The sequence below is a fragment of the Mauremys reevesii genome, linkage group 13 (genome assembly GCF_016161935.1).
Source record: "Mauremys reevesii isolate NIE-2019 linkage group 13, ASM1616193v1, whole genome shotgun sequence".
Taxonomy (NCBI): domain Eukaryota; kingdom Metazoa; phylum Chordata; order Testudines; family Geoemydidae; genus Mauremys; species Mauremys reevesii.
The window spans coordinates 21,286,766-21,305,611 of NC_052635.1; the positions used below are offsets into that span (position 1 = coordinate 21,286,766).

Here is an 18,846-nt window from a genome sequence, read left to right on the forward strand (position 1 = left end):
TGAATGCCATGAATCCAATATGGTGTGGAAGAAAAATTAACAGCTACAAAGAGTAATTGACAGTGTCCTTTCAATTAACTACAAAATGCTAATCACTGTCATCCAATAAAGCATTTTCTAAAGGTAACTGACTGAAGAAAAAAAGGCAGGAGACAATTACCACATGGAAAGCAAACAGCAAGTTGTGATTGTTGTTTGTTTGTTCGATAGCATTTTAAATTGTCTCGTACACCATCATACATCATACACCATCATCCACCGTGACTGGGGCCCCTTGCAGCAGAGGAACATATCAGTTTTTGGTAGCTACTTGGCAACCACACACAACTGCCTCGGGCAGTGTCCTGAACATGATTTTTAAGAGATGCTGCAAATTGACTGTGGAGGGTTGTAATATGAGAACCAGACAATGGAGTTTGGAAAGAGATCCATCACTTTTATCCTCTTCACTTCCAGAGAGATATAGGGGAGGAAAAAGTGGTGCCATGGGGACTGATTCTCCACTGCCTTGCCTGGCATGTGGCCCTTTTCACAGGTGCAGAGTGGCTGCAAAACATGGACACTGGTGTAAGTGGTGATTGCTGATCTGGTGGGGTTTTACAAGCACTTTGCATAGATGTAAATAACACAAAGTGCAGGGCAGCGGGGAATCAAGCCCAATTGTCTACATAGCAAGTGAGATTTTAAAATTGCCAAAATGTAGGTGAGGGGAGATTTCATTCAGGGCACCATTTGCAGAAGGCAAAAGCCTCCTGGACAACCATGTGACTATTTATTTAAAAGAGTATCTGTACAAGAAGGGCTTCCCCGGCCGGTGCAAAAAGCTCTTTCTATTACTGTTATAATTCATAGGATAGATTCATGTCGGACAATTAGAAACATTCACAGATAATTTGGAATCAGAAAAAAAAAAAGTGACTCCTGGTTGTAAAGTTTAGGGAACCGAATTAATACCATGTGATTTAGGTGATCAGCCAGAAAGCTCAATAAAAACTACTCAGCCACACACTTGTCCCCTCAGTCTCTCTATCCATCCTACACTCATTAGAGTAGAGAGCCCAACAACATTATCTACCCTCTCCTAAATGTTGCAACTTGTCTTATTAAGCCTGTTCGCTCTCCCTTGCAGGGAACATCCCTGATTTATGTTTGAAATGCATTGTGTGAATGCACAGGGCTGGCAAGCACAAATGTTTATTAATAAAATAACAATAATCCTTGTCCTCATGGCTGAGTCTGCTGCCAGCACTGCCAGTTGTGATCGCAGTATTTTGAAGGGTGGGGCTGTGGGGAACCTCTTTCCTGGGTATTGGACTGACACCAGCAGCTCATTTCATTGACCCCCACCACACAGTCTTCACATGGTAACTGTTCTGAGGCCTGATCCAAAGCCCATTAGTAAATTTGGCTTTTGATCAAGCCCAGCTGAAGCCTATTACCAACCTGCTTATGACCAAGTTTGAACAGGTGCCCTAAAGACATAAAGGTCCACATCCTATTACCTGTCAGCATCAAGCTGGGGAGCCCTTCACCCCCACCTGAAAACTGTGGATGTTTGATTACAAACATTTTCTTTGGAAATGTAAGCACAGGGACAATTCACTGATTATTAAAACCTCAGAGAGCTGATTGGTTGAGATGGGTTGTCCATGGAAGATGTAAGAGAAACCAATTGGAATTGCAGGTGACTAAGGACCACAGGGTTAGTCATGTTGAATGTATGGCTCCCCTAGCAGTCATGCCACGAGACAGCTATGGACACATTTTCAAAACGGCCGTTTTCTCATGCAGAGCAGCCCATATAGGCAGCCGTCAGAAGGCTGTTGTAAGTTATGCAGGGGGCTGCTGGCAGAATCTGCGTGGAGGCCCAGTGCAAAATTTAACCCTTTATCTCCCATGGCAGATTTATCACTGCAGCCAGCATGATCCCTTCCACAGCTGGTTCAGGGAGCTGTAGAGTAACCGATTAAAAGATCTACATACAGACCAGAAGACCTGTTGCCCCAGGAAGTTCAAATGGTAAACTCCATTGTACATGGAGCATGCACACCGATGGATTAGCGTCCCTGAGAATGGGACTACTTTCTGTTAAGACACAGTGTCCATTCTCCATTACTTTTCTGTGCTCTTTTAAAATAAATGAGCTGAAACATACATAACCTTAAAGAACCAGAAATACATACCCCAATTGCTCAATAATCTGCTTTATTCAATCCCATTCTTCATCCTTCAACTGCACGTTGTCTATTACCTAGACTGTATGCCCCTTGGGACAGGGACATGTAGACCAATTCTGATCTCAGTTACACCAGTTTAAATCCAGAGTCACCTTGTTTACATTCATGAACTGACTCTGGATTTAAGCTATTGTAAATGAGATTAAGTTCTGGCCCATTTTCTTTTTACTGGTCTGTAAAGTGCAATGTTTAGTTAGGAGAGAATCACAGCACTTTTATTAACAGCTCACTCTGAGTTTGGCAAGGCTTCTGGAAATATATAGGCCCAGACCCTCAAGGCAATTTAGGCATCTAAATAACTTTGAGGACCTGAACCCTAATTCACAGTCAGGGCCGGCTCCAGGCACCAGCGAAGGAAGCAGGTGCCTGGGACGGCCAATAGAAAGGGGCGGCAGTCCATGCATTGTTGGGGCAGCATGTCCAGGTCAGCAGCGGCGGCATTTCATCGGCAGCTCAATCGGTCCGCTTCAGTATTCCACGGCAATTCGGCAGTGTGTCCTTCACTCCCTATCTTCCTCTTCGGCGGCACTTCAGCGGCAGCTCAATCGGGTTTGGTTCCCCACACACACACCGCTTGGGGCGGCAAAAAAGCTGGAGCCAGCCCTGTTCACAATGGATATACTTGGAGGCTTAACAGGAGTCATTAGCATAGACTCTCTCCTACTAATATCACATCATACAATTTACATAGCCATGCCCCTTCTAGTAACTTGATACCTAGCCTCACATCTATCCTTTTTCAGCAATTAAAAACCCTATAACTAGTCGATTACTTCTGGAACACTTTTTAAAGTTACATGATTATTAGTCAGTTACAGCTGATTTCTGCCCACATGTATCTAACTGTTTTTTCCAGGACATAGGGCCATATTATTAAGATACTTAGGCACCTAAAGATGGGCACTATATAAGAGCTTGGTATTATTAGTATTATTTATTAACACTACATCATCTAATGTAGATAGTCATCCCCTAACTAAAAGCTTTATTCTTGCTTGAAGAACCTAGCACATTATTCATGCTAAACAAATAATCTTTGAGTCCAGTTTCAGCTAAACAGAGAGCACAAAATAATATATTTTGTCTTTTATTTTTCCTACCTGAAAGTGCCCAGTCAGTGATCTCTGCCTCTCCCCTTTCTGAACATTAAACTTTGCCTAAATTCATCCCAAGATATTAACAAAGAAAAGTGTCTTTCACCTCCAGATTATTCATATAGTTCCATCATGCAACACAGCATAAAGTCAGGCCACTTGTTTACATTCAGTGGCTTTTATAAATACACCATTTCTGACTCAAATTTCAAAGATTTACTTAATTTTCACTTCAAAGTCAGTCTTTAAAAAAATCTGTTTTATCAAGCTTGGGAATCTGGTGTCATTCTAATCCCTCATACTCTGCATACTTATCCTTTTCTGAAGTAAATTGATTTATATATATATATACACACACAAAACTTGGAACCGGCACAGCTACTTTTGAAATAAAAAGGCAAACTTCAAGGGGTGTTAACGTGTAACACTTACAAGCATGAAATGGTAGCATTGTTTCACAGTGCCATTTTTTCAAATACACTTTGTCAACCAGAAGTGGAACACAGCATGTTGAATCCTGAAAACTGTACTAGTGTCTCTCAGAACTTTGGAATATTGCTTCATCATTTGAAACATTTCAGAACCCACCATTAGACCTGGTGTTTGTCTACTGCCTTTGCTCTAAGAATCACAAAGCATTTTACAGAACATAAGAACATAAGAATGGCCGTACCGGGTCAGACCAAAGGTCCATCTAACCCAGTATCTGTCTACTGACAGTGGCCAATGCCAGGTGCCCCAGAGGGAGTGAACCTAACACACAATGATCAAGTGATCTCTCTCCTGCCATCCATCTCCATCCTCTGACAAACAGAGGCTAGGGACACCATTCTTTACCCATCCTGGCTAATAGCCATTTATGGACTTAGCCACCATGAATTTATCCAGTCCCCTTTTAAACATTGTTATAGTCCTAGCCTTCACAACCTCCTCAGGTAAGGAGTTCCACAAGTTGACTGTGCGCTGCGTGAAGAAGAACTTCCTTTTATTTGTTTTAAACCTGCTGCCTATTAATTTCATTTGGTGACCCCTAGTTCTTGTATTATGGGAATAAGTAAATAACTTTTCCTTATCCCTCATCACTCATGATTTTATATACCTCTATCATATCCCCCCTTAGTCTCCTCTTTTCCAAGCTGAAGAGTCCTAGCCTCTTTAATCTTTCCTCATATGGGACCCTCTCCAAAACCCTAATCATCTTAGTTGCCCTTTTCTGAACCTTTTCTAGTGCTAGAATATCTTTATTAAACATTTATTAGACATTAGTTAAACCGCACAACACGTCTGAGTATCAAGTCAGAAATTACAGGCAGAGCCAGCAGTACCATCTAAGTTAAGGTTGCCAGATACTTCCCATTATAACACCCCATCTTCAGTTGCTTATAACTTTGCCACACTTTTAACCATTAGGGCTGAAATGTTCCATGTTGAGTGTCTGCCTCGGGCATAAGCACAGGAAAGCCAAATTACGGTTGCCTGGGCAACTTTTGAGTACTTGACTTTGCAACATTAACATTCTTTTAATGTAGTCTTTACATTTATTTATTTATCTAGATTTTAAATAATAAACATGCTTATCCAAGGCTCCAGTGCCATTCACACACATAAGGCTGGATCCTCAGATGGTCACTGGAACTATGCCTATTTACACAATTTAACCAATAGTTGTTATAAATTACAATCACAGAAAAAGAGATCACAAAATACAAATGATACCAATACTACACTACCACAGGTGTAGTAAAGAGATTTGCATTTGCTGGTCAATTTGATGGAGGTGGTGTATTATCAGTAGTGTGTTGTGACAAAGTTCCTCCTCTACCTGACTCTGGAGAGAGTCCAGCGGAGGGCAACAAAAATGATTAGGGGGCTGGAGCACATGACTTATGAGGAGAGGCTGAGGGAACTGGGATTGTTTAGCCTGCAGAAGAGAAGAATGAGGGGGGATTTGATAGCTGCTTTCAACTACCTGAAAGGGGGTTCCAAAGAGGATGGATCTAGACTGTTCTCAGTGGTAGAAGATGACAGAACAAGGAGTAATGGTCTCAAGTTGCAGAGGGGGAGGTTTAGGTTGGATATTAGGAAAAACTTTTTCACTAGTAGGGTGGTGAAGAACTGGAATGGGTTACCTAGGGAGGTAGTGGAATCTCCTTCCTTAGAGGTTTTTAAGGTCAGGCTTGACAAAGCCCTGGCTGGGATGATTTAGTTGGGTTTGGTCCTGCTTTGAGCAGGGGGTTGGACTACATGACCTCCTGAGGTCCCTTCCAACCCTGAGATTCTATGATTCTACCTTGGTGGGTCCTGCACTTATTGGTGGATTTGCTCGCCTCACAGATTCACCCTGTGGGTTGGGAAACAGCCCAGAGACCTTCCCCTCTGGTAGAAGCCACAGTCCAGGTCAATTCCTCCTGTGTTTGATCAGGAGTTAGGAGGTTTGGGGGGAACTCAGTCCCACCCTCTACTCCGGGTTCCAGCCCAGGGCCCTGTGGACTGCAGCTGTCTAGAGTGCCTCCTGGTACAGTTGCACAACAGCTACAACTCCCTGGGCTACTTCCCCATGGCCTCCTCCAAACACCTTCTTTGTCCTCACCACCAGACCTTCCTCCTGATGTCTGATAATGCTTGTACTCCTCAGTCCTCCAGCAGTATGCCTACTCACTCTGAGCTTCTTGCACACTCCTTGTTCCCAGTTCCTCACACACACTTCCACTCTTCTGGCTCCCTTTGGCCTGACTGGAGTGAGCCCTTTTATAGCATCAGAGGGGCATTAATTAGAGACAGGTGCTTAACAGTCTCACCTGACTCTTAGCAGGTTAATTAGAGTCAGGTGTTCTCATTAGCCTGGAGCAGCCCCTGCTCTGGTCACTCAGGGAACAGAAAACTGCTTATCTAGTGGTCAGTTTATCTCTCTTCTCCTACTCTGCTCTTCCCAACTGGCCTGGGTCTATCACAATATGCTGTGGCTGTCTTGGTCCATCACCAAAATGCAGCCATGTCTGGGGTGAAACATAGCAGTTCTTTAACAGCACATTGTAAATCTACACAATAGTTTAGAACAGGAAGTGAATAATAAAAAAATACAGTTGTGACTATATTCAGGAATAAGCAACATCCGTTTAATTCACCACTGTTCATAGTCATAATAATAGTTATCCATGAATGTTCTTATCATCACTGATATTGATGAAGATGTTTGTGACTGGTGAATGTTTTATTATATAGTCTGGAAGTGCACTAGTCACTATTTGTCATTTGTTATCATTAGCAAAAAGTTTTAGTCAGCCAATCAGTAAGCAGAAAATATACTATGCGACCAATCAAACACCAGTGACCAGAAAATAGTCACAGTGAACAGCACACAAATAGAATATGATTTACCCAAATTACTTGGCAAACCCTCACAAATAAATGTGCAGAAATCAGGAACAGTTGGTGAAAGACTTTGGAGCTAAACAAAGCCCTACATTTGATGAAACATTGCTGTGATGAATACTATGCACCCAGTGCTGCTAAGTAGTGAGAGCTGCCTGCTTGGGACCTGAATCCTAGTTTTCAAAGCAGGAGTATGGGAAGACTATCTGAAGGCTGTAAATGATACAGGAACAGCAAGAGGGAGCAAGGGCAGGTGTAGGCAGCCAGAGATGATGTATTTCACAAGGAGTTCAGTACTGTTGGGTTGCCTTTTGAACACAAAACCTTTTTATTCAACTCATTAAAGCTACAAACAAGGTCCGGTTTCAAGTGACATCCCCTCCTTCCAACATGCCTGTAACACCATGTTTATTTTCTAGTAATCTGTGGAAATGTTCACAGCCATCTCGTTCACCAGAGGCAAAGTCAAACAGTCATTTCCAGGCACTTACAATGGCAAAAAAAAAAAAAGTCCTGTGTGATCTATTCATTCATTATTCTACAGTTTATGGAAAGTCATCTCCTTACATGATTGACCTGCCTGGATTTGATTACAACACACAGCTAACCTTTTCCAAATCTGGTTGTGTCAAACAAGGAAAGGGTTGAAGGCTGTTGCCATGGTATTGAGGTATCTCTTGAGAGAGAGAGAGAGAGAGAGAGAGAGAGAGAGAGGAAATGGTGCTTCTTTACTTCCTAACCAAGTATAAACAGCACATATACATGTTTTAACACTGGAGGAGCCCACAGCTTCCTATGCAGTCACATTTATCAATGCATTTCCTGCAGAAGGAAAGAAGAAATTGTCTGTTTTGCAGATTAGGGCCTATTCATTGAGGGCCTGAAGAGAGGAGAAGGGGTGGGGGGTGGGGGAGAGAGGGATGACAATTGGAAGAAAAAGAAGAATAAATCAGTCTTGCTATCATTCATGATTTATTTATGAGACACGTGAGTTTTGCATTTAAATTTCACATTCTCATGATCTCAATATTGTATATGCAAATCTAAAGATTTCTGCATCCCTTCACATTTCCAGCTTAAGTGGCTTCTCAGATCCACAGTTCTCCTGCGAATACAAAACCAGTGAGGTTCATATAGACACTGGTTTGCTCACGGTTTATTCTATGACTCCAAAGAACACAATCTACCCAGCCCCTGGATTGACATCAGAGGTATAATATAGATGTTACTATTAATTATTATTATTGTTGTTATTAAATCCTCCATTGGAAACTCTTGCCTATGACAGTTTTCTAGTCATAAATTGTAAGCACTTCAGCTTTCTAAGATCTCATTTTACCCAAGGAGCCAGCATATTTCTCTGTCAATATACATAGAAATCATTCAAAACACTGCATTGGAATTAGGAAGAATGGTAAATTCCAGACAGCCCAGAATCAATATTACAACTTGAGCCAGAACTTTTTCAAAATGTTCAACACAAACATTTAAGGCATCATTTGATAAGTGTGTGGGTGCTCTCCGGACTACTACTTAATGAACAACCTATTCACTGGATTTTGCTGCTATTTAATGAATAAATTGTGCAACCAATAGCTTTTTGCATTATTGGCCTGGTTCTGTTGCCAGCTGAATACTAATTCTAAAATATATTATTAGACAAATAATAACAAAACTTAGCAAATAAATTATTAATCATTTCTGTAGTATTCACCGAGCTTTATCTCTCATCTTCTGCTCTCCCTGAAGACCTGACCCGTAGCCTACTGAAGTCAAGGGAAAGATTCCCATTGACTTCAGTGGGCTTTGGATGAGGCCACATGTGCGCAAAACTCCCATTGGTCCCATGATACTAAGGGCATGAAGTGTTCTGTATGTATTTGACTAAATTCTACCCTTAGATGCATACATGCAACTCTCACAGACTTCAGCAGGGGCTGGGTTTGCCCATCCGAGAACATGTCTCTTCTGATGGAAAGGTTAAAAGCAAAAAGGCTGTTGAAAATGAAATACCAGGGAAATAGTTTGCAAACATTTCCCATCATTCTCATGGCCTCTTGTGCCATTTCTCCAATGCATTGAATGGCTGTGCTGACATATCACGGGATGCTCATCAGCTGATCAGATTGTGATCTCTAACTTGCCCCTTGGGGAAGGAGACTCAGGAAGCGTTTTGTAACATTATTTAAAGGGAAGCTGTCAGTTGGTTTCAGGCCCCCATTCAGTCTATGAGCAACAGAAATGTGTTTGGTTTTAAATTGCTGATTAATTCCAGGAAAAACACGTATGTGGATTGGTTTGATTTTTACATCTGGATTTAAATGCTTGTAATGTTTGCAACTGAATAGGTCAGCACTGTGCCAGAGCATAACCCCAGGACAGTGACACTAACTGAAAACCAGAGCAGAACGGACTCGTCAGTGCATGCCAGCGAAGCCCATTGAAAAACCGAAACAGTGAAAATCATTTAAATGTTTTTGAGCATTAATCATTAATGGAGCTGTTTGTAGCACAGGCTAAAAATATCTGTTGGGTTTTTAAACTGTGTGTGGGATGGGGAGGGGGGCCTTCCCACCGAAAATGCATGGCAAGGACCTTCCAGGGCCAGTTCTCTCCTTCCTGTGCAGTCACTATCATCATTATCTTCATCCCCCAATGCCCCAGAGGACTCCGTTGTCCTGCCTGTTGTAGGGAGAGGAGTAGCCAGGCAGGAGGCAGGCCCAGAGGAGGCAGGCCTATTGTCACCCCATCTCTGACAACATAGAGATTCTGAGGAAAAAATAATAGCATCATTAGAAGAGCAGTGTGGCTAGAGCAGAGGTTCTCAACCTTTTTCTTTCTGAGCCCCCGCCCCCCCCCCAACATGCTATAAAAACTCCAGGACCCACTTGTTCCACAACAACTGTTTTTCCGCATATAAAAGTCAGGGCCGGCATTAAGGGGTAACAAGCAGGGCCATTGGCCAGGGCCCCATGCCATCAGGGGCTCCACAAAGCTAAATTGCTCAGGCTTCTGTTGAGTGGCAAGGCTTGAGGCCCCAAGCTTCAGCCCCATGTGGTGGGGCTTCAGGTTTCTGCTCTGGGCTCCAGTGAGTCTAATGCTGGCCCTGCTTGGGGACCCCCTGAAACCTGCTCATGGCCCGGGACCCCTGGTTGAGAACTGCTGGGCTAAAGCACTGGCCTACAACTCAGGAGATCTGGCTCTAGTCCCAGCTCTGCAAATGGACTTCCTGACTGACCTTGGGTAAGGGCTCTGTGCCTCAGTTTCCCCATAGTTGGGGAGATGAGTGGGGGTATGGAATGGGGGATAGGGAGCTGAATGGGAGTGGGGTAGGGGGATGGGAAGCTTATATTCATGTTAAAAGCCTTAGATGCTCAAACATTTTTAAATATAAAACTTTAAGTGTTTAATGTTTCAGTATGTGTAAAAGAATCCCCTATCTCTCATTCCATTTTCTCTGCATCATCCACAACTAAACCAGCTTAGGTAATAGGGGGGTGATAAAGGATTAGGTGGAACTGGGGAACTAGCTGGATTTTATTTCCAGGCATTTTAACATCTTTGTTTTGTTAAAGAGGTAGGGTTTTTTGTAAAGACAATGTTATATTAGTTGATTGTTAGCTGGACTCCACTAAAACACGCTTTCAATCTTAACTCTTTTTTGACAAAGATTTTTCATTGCGAAACTCTGTCTGTGAATCTCTCTCTGACTCTCTGTCTCTCACGTGTGTGTATGTGCACACACATATCTATATGCAAAAATACTTTTCAAATACTCTTTGTGTATGTAACTCAAAGGACACGGGGGAAATTCCAGCACTAACACAAAATGTCTGACAGCGATGTGTCGGGTGAAAGCAAGAACCCAGGCTCTGAAACATTCGGTAAATTTGTGACAATGAAACTGAAATAAAATGAATTTTGACATTTAATCCTAAGTCAATCAGCAAAACTCACAATAGATCGTTTTTCTTGTCTCCGCTGCAAAATGAAGCCACACAAAACTGGTAAAAAAGAATTAAAAGGCATTAGTTACCCAAGATCAGCAGCCAGTCTTGCCACTAGGATGAGGGTACAAACAAGAGAGCTCTAACACTACCAACACACTGAAGTGTAAAGAATTCCTAGCCCCAAAGATCATTTATAGAACAAAAACCACTGTGATGCACTGAAGAATCTGAGAGATGCTTGGAGAGAGATTAATTTTCTGGTTAGAGGAAGACAGCGTAGGCTTCACCCCTCAAAATGAACTAGCGAGATGATTCAATTGTATCACTTTCAGAGTCTGAGCCTCCGAGACATTCATTCAGAAGGGTAGTTATAAGAAATGACTCCTTCACTTTAGGAGGAAGAATAGTGAAGAAACTGTTAAAGTTGGTCACAGTGTGTGACATCCCTGAAATCAGAAGCAATAGTTCTGCTGGGCTACTGCAAAGTAAAAGCAAAGGCAGGGGTCCAAATTTACCCCCGGTGTAATCGAACTGACATCAGGGACGTGACACCAGGGATAAATTGGCCCTGCTGTGCAACTGGATTGGAAGACTGAGAAGTGGTTCTGGGTGTTTTTGAAAGGTTTAGTTATAGAAACCTTTAAAATCGTTCAGTATAATACTCTGCACTTCGAAAATGGCGTGACTGGCAGCTGTGGATCTCAAAGGACTTTGCAAACACTGCATTACTGAAGGCCCACAACATCTCTGCAGGCACACACAATTCTGATCTCGTTCACATCAGTGTAAATGCAAAGGAATTCCTCAGAAAGCTGCGGAATTTGCAAATTTTACTGTGAAGAAAAATATTTCCATAAACTCCTTTCTGAGTCAGGACAGTACTTAGAGAGTGGCCTGTCGGGGCCTGGTGTACACTAGGAAATCAGATTGGTATAACTACTTTGTTCAGAGGGGTGAAAAATTCACCTCCCTGAGTGACACAGTTAGACTGAGGGTATGTATATACTACTCGACGGATCGGGGGCTAGACGCTATAAATCAACCCCTGAGCACTCTCCCATCGACTCCTGTACTCCACTGCCCTGAGAGGCGCCGGTGGAGTTGACGGGGAGAAGCAGCAGTCGACTCACAGCAGTGAAGACACTGCGGTGAGTAGATCTAAGTACGCCGACTTCAGCTACGTTATTCACCTAGCTGAAGTTGCGTATCTTAGATCGACACCCCCCCCTCCCCCCCCCCGTACCCCCTAGTGTAGACCAGGCCTAACTTAAGCCTTGGTGGAGACAGTGCTAGGTCGACGGGAGAATTCTCCGGTCGACCTAGCTTCCGCCTCTCAGGGAGATGGATTACTATCCTGACAAGAGAACCCCTCCCATTGGCGTAAGTAACATCTTCACTGAAGCACTACAGCAGCGGAGCTGTAGTGTAGACAAGCCCGCAGTAGAGGGGAAGTAACCCAGCCTATTAGAGGATCAACAGGCAGGACCCTATCTAAAGAAGACAATGGTTAAGACATGAGGTGTGTAGGCTGCACCAGAAGTTGTAATAGCGGGCACCGCACTAAAAGTTGTGCACAAGCTCTGCTATCTACAATCAGTTGTATCTGACAGCTTATCTCTAGCTGGCAAGCTCAATTCTTGCATCAGAAAGGCAGCTACCACTTAATTTGTGCCAAGGCTTGCCAGGGCTTAGCCCCATCTCCTCTTTTCATGCTGGGATTGCACCTCAACTCCTCTTCTGTTATGGCATCCTCTGGGCACCATCTGTGCAAGGACACGCAGGCTGGCATGGAGCAGTGTGTGCTGCAAAAGGGCATCCTCCTTTTGGCAAACTCTGCTTGAGCTCCCAGCCCCTCTTTCTCGACAAGTTAAGCACTGGTGTGGGGAAACAGGAAACTGACATTGCACACCAAGGTATGGGTCTACCAGACGTGTGTTCTGAGTACAGTGCTGCATGGCGGCAAGACTTGGACCACATAAAGCCAGCATGAGAGAAGGCTAAACAGCTTCCACATCCACTGTCTTCACTGTATTTTAAATATCAGGTTTCAAACCGAAGTTCCTGACACCAGAGTACTTGAGAAAGCAAAATTATCGAGTCTAATCACTATTCTCAAATACAGACCTCTCCATTGGCTTGGTCATCTGCACTGGATGGACAATGGGTATATCCCAAAGGATCTTCTGTATGGAGAACTTGCCGATGTTCCAAGGCCACTGAGGCTCAGGTTCAAGGACGTTTGCAAGTGGGACCCAAAGATTTTCAAAAGTGATACCACAGACTTGGAAGATGCAGCTAGCAACAAGCCATACTAGAGGACCAGGGAGCCAAAGAGGCTGAAGACAGATGGTTTAGAGAGAGGAAAGCAAAGAGAGTGAAGAGGAAAGCAAAGTAGGCCTCAAGTGCTAGCAGTGCACCAGCTTCATTTTCTGGCCCTGCACGTTACACAGTGGTGTTATCTGTGGCAAGGACTGTCACTCGAGAATTGGACTTTTTAGCCACTCGTGATGCTGTAGCACAACTGATAGTAACTGAATAGCTTTGGCCCATACCATCATCTTCTGAGGTGGATGGTTGCCAGTGAGGCAGTACCGTGGGTTCTGTTCCCCCCGCCCCCTGCAATTAATTCAGAACCTGTCTTTGGGCAAGTCGCCTACTTAAGCCCGTTGTGCTTTCATTTGCCTGCCAGTAGACTGGGGACCATAATACATGTGTCATATTCTGATTTCAAGTTACACCCAACTGTTGACTTACTCTCATGTAACAGAGATCAGCATTTGATACAGTGAGTATTACTGTACCCATTTTACAGACAGGCAGAATGAGGCTAAGTGACTTATCCAATACCATGCAGTGAATCTGTGCCAGAGCTAGGAATACAACCCAGGGCCTCCAGTCCCCTAGTCCTCTAACACGAAACCACATATTCTTCTCTATACAGAGGGGTATGGCAGATATACTTCTCTGATTATTCTTTCCTGACTTTTTTTCTTTTTCTTCAGGGTTTATTCTTCATATTCATTCTGTACAGAAAAGGGCCTATATTTACACTGTAGGACATGGTCCGTTCCTTTGCTTACAGTTGCCTGGGGAAAGCTTACACGTTCTGGAGGAATTATAAACCTTGACTTGACATACTGGTATTAATAATGCCAATTTAGAAAAGCTAACATACAGAACCAAGAACTGCAGGCACAGCATCTCCAAAGTTCACACAAAGTCTGTGGCCAAGATATTCAAAAGTGAGTTGTTGGTTTTTTGTCCCGCAAATTTTTGGTGCCCAACTTAAAAACTACTTAAAGGAACTTGAATCAGTTAAGCAACCTGGCCTCTGAAAATCAGTTCCCTTTAAACTGTCTCAAGTTGGGCACTCAAAAATAGAAAAAAAAACAAAAGCAATTGTCAGCCACTGGTTAAGGGGTGCTTAACCTGGAATTATTTGTATAAACCCCACATCTTGGATTGCATTGTAATTGCTTTTATATAAAAACCTAGAGAAACTGAGAGCAACATGGCTGGGTCCTGTCTGATTATACTGCATACTTTCACAATTTAAACCCTGTGCTCAGATCCATTGATTTTTCCAAAGCACTGTACAGACATGAACGTATGAATCCTAATGCCACTGGGCATCAAGGAAGAATCAGTATCCCTGTCTGTAAGATGGGGAAACTGAGGCACAGAATGGTTGCGTGATTTGCCCATGATCACACTCAAAGCACAGGATGGATCATGTAATAGTACCCATTGTCAGGCTAGGCTCCTAAGTCCATATTTAGGACCCTGCCTGATTTTCAAAAGTGATGAGGAATACCCACTAGATTGTATGGACCTCAATGGGAGTTATTGGGTGCTTATCACTTTTGAAAACCAGGCAGTTGCCTAAATATGGATTGAGGAGTCTAACTTTAGAAATTGCAAAACTTCAGTAGGGTCAGGATTTCACTCAAAAAAAACTTCTAGTAAAAGATCTGGTAACAAAACTATAAACTGTCTTTTTGTGTTAACCAGCTTAATGTGCAATATCAAATGCAGCTTAGACCTTATCCATCACCTGGTGGAACTTTAAATAGAGACAATTAATACTGGTCCTGTAATTTAGCAGTTGACATTTTGAAGCCCGTGTGCTGGGATTGTCCCAAAATACAGCTTTTCTGTGAATAAATATTCAGAGAAAGCAGCCCCTGTCTACTACTGCTTTTGGTGTGGATAATATCTACCCATCAAGAAGAGTTGATCTCCTCTTCTGAGGTTTCTTCCAGTGCAATGGCTTGATAATTGGCACTGTAAAGCATGTAATGTTTACTTTCATGAAACAAGATAAAACTCACCAATAGTTTGCAATTATTTAATAATTAATGAGAATTATAATCTTCAAATGAAAAAGTAGCTTTTCCAGATACCTTACACCAAACAGTGGAAGATTACTAAACTAACTGCATGCTCAGAACTTATTAAAAACTCAAATATCTACTGTGTATTTCCATTGTCACCGATGAAGGCAGGGTCTGCATGAGCTGGGGGAGAAGACTTCATGAACCAACCTTGTTTGCATAGACACGCCCACTCTGCCTAGGTGTGCGGCATGATGGGGCCGCTTTGCCCAAATAATCACTTTTGGCTGGTGTTGGATCACAAGTCACTTTGTTATTGGGGGCAGGGGTAATAAAGGGTTGTTATCCTTGTTGTGTGAATCAAGGGCAGCAGAACTGTGCTTGGCATACCCTGATTGAGGGACTCACCCTCAATTAAACTGCACTCGCTAGGCAAGGGACATGGGTGCCAGTGGAGTTGAGAGAGGATGCAGGCAGGTGTTTGTATTGGGTGGTGTGGGCTCTGCTTAAGGGTCATAGATATCTTTTGATTCTTTCTCACTCCACTGTGTAATCAGCTGTGCTGTACACAGTACCAGACACAATCATGCACAAATATTATCCAGATATTCCATATGTATAATCAGAGTATGTTATATAACAAAATAGCTATGTAATAGATTGCAGTTAATTTATGCACTGCAGTGTAGTGTTGAGCTCTTTAATGTGTGTATAGAGGGGGATATTAACATTGAACAGAAGGTTAGCATAATAGAGATGTTATTAGTATGTTGGGGTGTTTGAATACTGTGATGGTGGTAGGCTAATGTTTGGAGATTATTATTATATGGGTGTGAATGTTGCCTTTACATTTCCTTTCCGTTCCCTTTAGTTGTTTGCACTGTTGTGAGGAATTCCACTTGTGCAACCTTAATTTTAAGTTAATAGGTTCTTGCATGTGATAATTTTACATAAGAACATGTGAACCATTGATGTTATGCTTTGCAAAATCCAGTCCAGGCACTCTAAAAAGTATCTTTTTCAATTTCCGTGAAATAAAAAATGCAAGTTGTAAGATTCTATAGACTTTGCTTCCATAAAACTCATATTGGACCAAATCCAAAAGGCCTTAATAGGGACTGAGTAAAGCATTTGGCCCTGATCTAGCAAGGCACTTAAGCGTGTGTGTAACTTCAAGCACATGAATAATCCTATTAACCCGTGGCTTGCTAGATCCGGGCCTTTCTGCTTTGATCTATTGTTGATTATGGGATTTTTGTGTGAGGAAGGTCTGCAGGATTGGGCCCATGAACCATGAGCTATCCCACATGTGGCTGTATCTTAGATTCTTGTGCTTGTTCAAAGTAAGGATGATGTAAATTATTGTGTGAGTATCCTTGGTCCTTTCCTAGACTGTTGGGAATGTTTTGTGCTTTGTTTTGTTTGGGTTTTTGTAATGTTGTGTCCTATCAGTGACATTAATTACACAGTAATTGCCTTGGTACTATGGAACAACTCTCCTCTCTTTTTAAAATAGCTTTTCACACAATGTGTAAACGTTGTGTATGTGCTGCATTTCTTGTGTCATGAAATAACATGTAGACAAAATAATGTTTTTCCTGTCAGAAATTCAATGGGAATCCAAAGCAAACTGACAGGTGGTTAAATAGCTGCATTTATAAGGATGTCAAGAAGATTTTTCCTTTTTTTTGGACAGGTACCAAAAATCTTAAGCCAAAAAGAAGGCTAATGCCATCTGTTTTGGAAGCAGAGATATGCAATTTTACTTTAGATTTTAAGTGATGTAAAATGTCAAATGGGTAACCTTGCTTTATGGATCAAATCCAGTTTATATGAATGCTTTTATTTACTCACACAGCTCTTAATCCAAAGCCCATTGCATTAAACAAGTCTTTCTATTGACTTCAGAGAGCTTTGAATCAGGCCCATGTAATAGGAAGTCTTTCAGCTGCATTTAATTTTGTGTTACATGTAAATCCAGATGCAATGTGGATTTAGTTAATCCAGTTTCATTGCAGTTGTAATGTATTCATTTGCATTGTAGTTATTGACAGTTGGTTTTATTCATTTGTTCAGCATTTTTTTAATAACCCAGGACAACTTAACACTGATGAGACTACTGAATATTTAGATATCTATATACTTCCTTGCAGAAATGAGAAGTGTAGCTCTGAATTAAATAGTGTGATTAGACGTTCTCAGATACAAACTGGAGATAAGACTCAAATGTCAAAGACAGAGCTGTGTAATATAGCTCTAAATTAATATCCATATTTTAAAACAAACTGTACAGTATTAAATTATGTTTAAAATCAATCTAAACAGGCATTTTAAAGGATATGCTGAAAAATAATATACATTTTTAAAGTTAAAGTGCAGTTGGAGCTGGGTGAATATTTCAAAATAAATAATTTATCTGACAAATTTAGCCTATTTTTCTGCTCCTAAAATATCCACCTGCCATCAGGATTCTCTCGAAATTATTTGTTATTCAGATTTATTCTATTATTTTAAAAAAATTAACTTTAGTTTGATCACAGATTGTTCTCTGCAAGTATTCGATAATTGAAATTCTAGCTGTGTTGCCTAAATATGATTGGACAGAAAAGTTGCATGGTATTTTGTTCTTTGATTGAATGCTTGAATGTGTACATTTAAAATTCAGTCTTTGTGAATACTTGTGCATGCAGCCCTGCAATTTCCTTTCCAGGCATGAGCATGGCTAAGGAGAATGAAAACATTCTATTTTTTGCAGGATTCACCCAGATCTAAAAATGACCATGAAAAAATTGCACCTTCTGACTTGGTGTGTCTGCTCTCTGGGGCTAAATTCTGTCCTGGTGTAAATAATGCAACCCCATTGATCTCCCTGGAATTGTGATTACTTGTGCTGAGCTGAATTTGGCTTTTTGTGTATTTGAGATGTGTTCATTTACTGTTTTGATATTTGGCCAACTCCTGAGGTCTTTGCTCTGTTTTTGCTGAATCTGTATTCAAGGATTTCAATGGGAGTTTTGTTTAAGTAATGGCTGAGTGAAAACCGAGGGGCTGATCAAACCTCCCTTCTGAATGAGGAACACCCCGCTACCAGGTGAAAAGGATTGTCAGTCACACATACATGGCAACATCCCCACCTTTTGCCACAGGCCCTGCAGAGGGCCCTCTGTAGGTCTGGTGAATCTGCAAGCGAGTAGGGGGCAAGGAGTAAGCAGGCCAAGGGTAGGCATAGACTAGCCAGGGTAAGGTGAGGAGATGTGCCTTCTCTTCTCAGCAGGCCCATAGAGACTCCCCAGTAATGTTAATAGAGTCCAGGCTGTACTAATTCCCTGTCTCACTGTGACAGGGATCCCCGTCTTCAGGAAACCCTGGGGCACTCACCAGCTTCATTGGAGCCACACTGTCAGAGAGTTTAGGTGTACTGCTAGGGTGTAAGAACCTCCATGCAGATAGCCCTGGCCTTTCCCTGGTCTTCTGGAGTTCATGAGCCAGCCCAGCAGCCTGTTCCACTGGTGGGAGTAGATTGGGGGATAGGGAAAACACCCCTACCCCTATGGCAGAACAATTTGGGGAAAATTGGGAGAATCTTGGAAACTTTCCCCTTTCCCCCCACACAACTTCCATGCAGTAACTTGGTCTTGAGTAAGGACCTTAAGAGCTGACTGTGTTTATTCTTGTTAGTTCTACAGGCTAAAATGGCAAAAGGAGGGGGAAGCTGATTTTCCCTTTGCTTTGTGCATCATCAGCAACTACATTCTGGTTGCAGACTCCTTATTCCTGGTGATGTGTGAGGTGAGGTGAGCTGAGTTTTCAGGGCTAGCTGGTGAGGTCACTTTGATCTGGGCATCACTGAGAGAAAACA

General features: G+C 42.3%; 2 long non-coding RNA genes across 2 annotated transcripts; both read right to left on the reverse strand.

Annotated features, from left to right (window-relative positions):
- Positions 1 to 2,188: 2,188 nt before the first annotated feature.
- On the reverse strand, positions 2,189 to 6,029 carry LOC120381130. Its single transcript, XR_005587943.1, has 2 exons — positions 5,991 to 6,029; positions 2,189 to 2,840 (listed from the first exon to the last, which is right to left on the reverse strand). It is a non-coding gene; the product is annotated as an uncharacterized LOC120381130 (long non-coding RNA).
- Positions 6,030 to 9,175: 3,146 nt separating this feature from the next.
- Positions 9,176 to 10,770, reverse strand: LOC120380369. The gene is made up of 2 exons (XR_005587744.1): positions 10,661 to 10,770; positions 9,176 to 9,472 (listed from the first exon to the last, which is right to left on the reverse strand). It is a non-coding gene; the product is annotated as an uncharacterized LOC120380369 (long non-coding RNA).
- Positions 10,771 to 18,846: the final 8,076 nt, after the last annotated feature.